This window comes from Oncorhynchus clarkii, chromosome 4 (assembly GCF_045791955.1).
Source record: "Oncorhynchus clarkii lewisi isolate Uvic-CL-2024 chromosome 4, UVic_Ocla_1.0, whole genome shotgun sequence".
In the NCBI taxonomy this organism is placed as follows: domain Eukaryota; kingdom Metazoa; phylum Chordata; class Actinopteri; order Salmoniformes; family Salmonidae; genus Oncorhynchus; species Oncorhynchus clarkii.
This window is the reverse complement of record NC_092150.1, coordinates 21,082,665-21,087,881: the sequence shown is the minus strand read 5'-3', so window position 1 is coordinate 21,087,881 and position 5,217 is coordinate 21,082,665.

Here is a 5,217-nt window from a genome sequence, read left to right as displayed (position 1 = left end):
AAAAAGCCCCACGTCGCACATAACCACGTCATTTAGAACTCTAAATATTTGCCTGTGCAAATTCAGCACAGATGATCAGCGTGTAAGGTATCCGCGGTCTGCGCTTGTTTAATGTCTTATCTTTAAAACATGAGCGATCTAATATTGTTAAAATGTAACTAACGACTTACAAAAGTGACTATGAAAATGAACCCATTAGGTCATCCTGATACCTCAAGCTTCTAAGAATATTGTAACATACACTAAGTTGGCCTTTGAATTAGTATGTGCAAGGTCCAAGTTTAGACTAACTTGTTCAGTTCTTATACACATCATTGGTTCTATTGGGCTGCAGCATTGCATAGCCTAACACTTGTTTGACTCCGATCAGATCTTAACAAATAAGAGCAATGAAACCTTTTTTTCTCACAATAAGTTTCCATCACATTTTTCCCCAGTCCTTATGGTCCTCAGAACAGCTAGCAGCTTGAAGATAAACTGCACTCATCCTAATCAGACATAACATGTAGAAGATAATTAAAGAGTGAGAATGAGTTTACCAGAATCATTGTACCGATTTGATAGAATGAAACAGACATTTTACAGCCTTTCTAAAAATGTTCAATCAACCCCAAATGGGCCATCAAAGGCCTGATATCGCATCAAAATACCTGTGCGTTTAGTCTGATTCAAGCAGGTTTTTGTAGCCAAAATTGTACAAGATAATTTTGCACAACATTTATGACTAATAGGGCTACAATGTAGGATATGGTCTATAAAATCAACCTAGCCTAACCATATCAAATCAAGCTTTATTTATAGAACATTACAAACATTAACTCAACACGCTTCACAGGGAAAAATAACTAATACAATTCAAATAAAAACAAATGTTTACTACTCAAACATAAGAGCCTATGAAACTCAATTATAAACAGACAACAACAAAAAAAATCACACTACGGAAATGCAAAGATCTTTTCAAAATAACTCCAGTGTCCACACCCATCAGGTTCTCTGGCAGGCTATTTCAGAAGTTGGGGGCATAAAGGCTGCCTCTCCATTGCCTCTTGGTCCTAGGCTTTGGGATAGTTAAATGGCCAGTGCCTGATGGACCTCCCCAGTACATAACTTTAAAGCATGTCTGACATGTATTGGGGTTCACAATCATGGATTGATTTAAAAAACAATCGAAAACCCTTACAAGTAATTCTAGAACTCACAGGTAATCAGTGCAGAGATATTAAAACCGGTGTAATGATTGTTTCCCATCTGGTCTTGGTCAGTACCCATTTTGCAGCATTCTATATGTTTTGCAGTTGACCAATGGCTTGCTACAAAGTAAACTCTCCTCATTTAAAGCCTGTAGTGCATCTGCGCGTCAAGCCGATCGATTAATTAGGATAGAACAGGGGTTTTCAAAGTCATTACACGGAGGGCCGAATGTCAGCCGGTTTTTGTTTTTTTCTATTAAATAAGACCTAGATAACAAGGTGAGGGGAGTTCCGTACTAATTAGTGACCTTAATTGATCTGCTTCAAATGGCTTTTGTGTCAACTGTGTCACAAATTAGAACGCACTACGCAATAGTTTATGACGCTTTAACTGTAGCATTATAATCATGATTAGAGCGGTCCGCTTTATGCTCTTGCTACATTTGCTCACTGTTAAACCAACCTTCAAACGCGCCATTAACGGGGCAAATGCTGAACACTACATGTAGCAGGCCTAGATGATAGCTTCCATCGCCAGTATGTTTGCTACAGCAAATAATTATTTCAGGAACGGTGAGAATTTCTCTTCTCGGCCTCTGTTCCTAGGTCTTGATGTGACAATCCTTGTCAAGACCGTTGTGTTTTTGTTCTGCTCGGGCATCATACTGTGGTGCTTATGGGATCTATGGAGAGGAAATGATGACGATGATGACACAGATTTTTTGTAAGTTTAGAAACATGTTTGTGTGTGAGTGACAGAGGCGGCTGGTGGGAGGAGCTCATTGTTGTCTCTGGAATTTAATTAATGAAACGGTATCAAACACATCATACATACAGTGCCATTCGAAAGTTTGGAAACATCTACTCATTCCAGTTATCTTCTTTAAAAAAAAACTATTTTCTACATTGTAAAATAATAGTGAAGACATCAAAACTATGAAATAACACATATGGAATCATGTAGTAACCAAGTGGTAAACAAATCAAAATATTGTTTATGTTTGATATCCTTCAAAGTAGACACCCTTTGCCTTGATGACAGCTTTGCACACTCTTGGCATTCTCTTAACCAGGTTCATGATGTAGTCACCCTGAATGCATTTCAATTAACAGGTGTGCCTTTTAAAATGTTAATTTGTGGAGTTTATTTCATTCTTAATGCATTTAAGACAATCAGTTGTGTTGTGACAAGGTACGGGTGGTATATAGAAGATAGCCCTATTTGTTAAAAGACCAAGTCCATATTATGGCAAGAGAAACAACAAAATAAGCAAAGAGAAACGACAGTCCATCATTATTTTAAGACATGAAGGTCAGTCAATGTGGAAAATTAAGAACTTTCTTGAAAGTTTCTTCAAGTGCAGTCGCAAAAATCATCAAGCTATGATGAAACTGGCTCTCATGAGGACCACCACAGGAATGGAAGATCCAGAGTTACCTCTGCTGCAGAGGATAAGTTCATTAGAGTTGCCAGCCTCAGAAATTGCAGCCCAAATAAATGCTTCACAGAGTTCAAGTAACAGACACATCTCAACATCAACTGTTCAGAGAAGACTGGGTGAATCAGGCCTTCAATGTCGAATTGCTGCAAATAAACCACTAATAAAGGACACCAATAAGAAGAAAAGACTTGCTTGGGCCAAGAAACACGAGCAATGGACATTAGACTGGTGGAAATCTGTCCTTTGGTCTGATGAGTCCAAATTTTAGATTGTTGGTTCCAACTGCCGTGTCTTTGTGAGACGCAGAGTAGCTGAACGGATGATCTCCGCATGTGTGGTTCCCACCATGAAGCATGGAGGAAGAGGTGTAATGGTGCTTTGCTGGTGACACTAAGTTATTTATTTAGAATTCAAGGCCACAGCATTCTGCAGCGATACGCCATCCCATCTGGTTTGAGCTTTTGTTTTTCAACAGGACAATGATCCAACCCACCTCCAGACTGTGTAAGGGCTATTTGACCAAGAAGGAGAGTGATGGAGTGCTGCATCAGATGACCTTCACAATCACCCGACCATCAACCCAATTGAGATGGTTTGGGATGCGTTAGACCGCAGAGTGAAGGAAAAGCAGCCAACAAGTGCTCAGCATATGTGGGAACTCCTTCAAGACTGTTGGAAAAGCATTCCAGGTGAAGCTGGTTTAGAGACTGCCAAGGGTGTGCAAAGCTGTCATCAAGGCAAAGGGTGGCTACTTTGAAGAATATCAAATCTTAATTATATTTTGATTTGTTTTAGACTTTTTTGGTTACTACATGAATCCATATGTGTTTTTTCATAGTTTTGAGGTCTTCACTATTATTCTACAATGTAGAAAAGAGTATAAATAAAGAAAAACCCTTGAATGAGTAGGTGTGTCCAAACTTTTGACTGGTACTGTATGGAAACCACACATTGGGCTCATTCTATTAATTCTATTCCAGACATTACAATGAGCCCATCCTCCTATAGCCCCTCCCACCAGCCTTGTGTGTGTGTGTGTGTGTGTGTGTGTGTGTGTGTGTGTGTGTGTGTGTGTGTGTGTGTGTGTGTGTGTGTGTGTGTGTGTGTGTGTGTGTGTGTGTGTGTGAGAGCAATCGAGCGAGAGTCTGTGTGTGTGCTCTGGCCAACACTTGAGGAATTTCATAAATTTCTTGTCTTTACATTTTTTTTATATCAGTGGTATCTTTTCTCACAAGGGACATGCTGAAGGATTTGACCACCCAGCGCTACACTCTATACAGTAGCTGCTTAGACCATGTGAATGAACTGGATGATCTTCCGGAGAACACTGTGCACAAGGTCAGCTGTGGGAGCAGAAGACAGAGGAAGCCACGGCGGAGGCAGCCTCCAGATTCCTATCTTGACTCCAGCCCAGATTATAGCCCTGCTACTAAATGTGACTCTGAATACGACAATGAATATAACTTTTTCTATGACAGGGCCAGTGAATTGGAAACAAAGAGAAAACCTTTATTTTCCTCCAAACGTCATGTCGAGTTACCGTCTGACTGCAAACAGTGTGGGTCTATGCACCTGTGCAACAACGATGGTGACAGGTGCGTCAACATCAGAGTGGACACTCCAGAGTCCAGAAACGACACCGCCACCAGCAGTGAGACGGAGTACAGCTTTTGGCCTCTGAACATTATGGGGTCATCTGATTCTATCAGCTCATTTACCTCCTGGTCCTCTTTCAGCTCAACATCCAATCCATCTACTCTTGTGTCTGAGATGAGTGAAACAGTCCATGCTACACCAGTGGTTTCTAAGGATGAGCCATCCTCTACTAACAAAGGTCCTGCTGGCAGGTCAGAGTTGAATAACCCACCGTCAGTAAAAATGCAAGGGAGGCACAATCTAGAGCACAGCATCCGCCGAAAGATCATACGCAGGTTATGGAGACGTGCCATATTGTTGGTTCGAGTTATTGGGATGCTACTCCCAGAAAGACTGAAGCAGGCCACAAAAAGGATTCCTGAAATTCTTTTAATTGTTGAAGAGGAAAATCATAAACCAATGGTATGTGACAAAGTTACAGATCCCAACCAGCACGACAACGCAAAGACCACATTTAAAAAAGATAACACTACTCTTATATCCCAGGTGGCAATCAATGGTCAGAAAGATCTGAAACGGGAAAAGATGGAGACTAGAACATCTAGCAAGCCCTTAGGTTTGAAATTATGTCCAGGGTTGGTGAAGACTCCTCGTCCTCAATGTTTTGTCCATCTTTTTGCATATCCCAAGCCAAGATCATTTTTAATCCGTATGATTGGAGAGGAAACAACTGATTTCCTTGAGATGACTCTGAAGCAAAACCGACAACACCACCTACTGGGAGTGCCTACTCTCTACTCAGACTCCCTGGAGAAGACGGCAGCCGAGGAGGTCACACCACAGCCAGTTCAGTTGGATTTCCATGGTGTAGAAACCCCATCCCTCCCCCAGGAGGTAAGGAACAGACTTGAGTGTCATGTGAAGCATAAAGTGATAAAAAAGCAGTGGGCTCTTCCCAAGCTTGCTTTGAAATATATAAAAGCCTT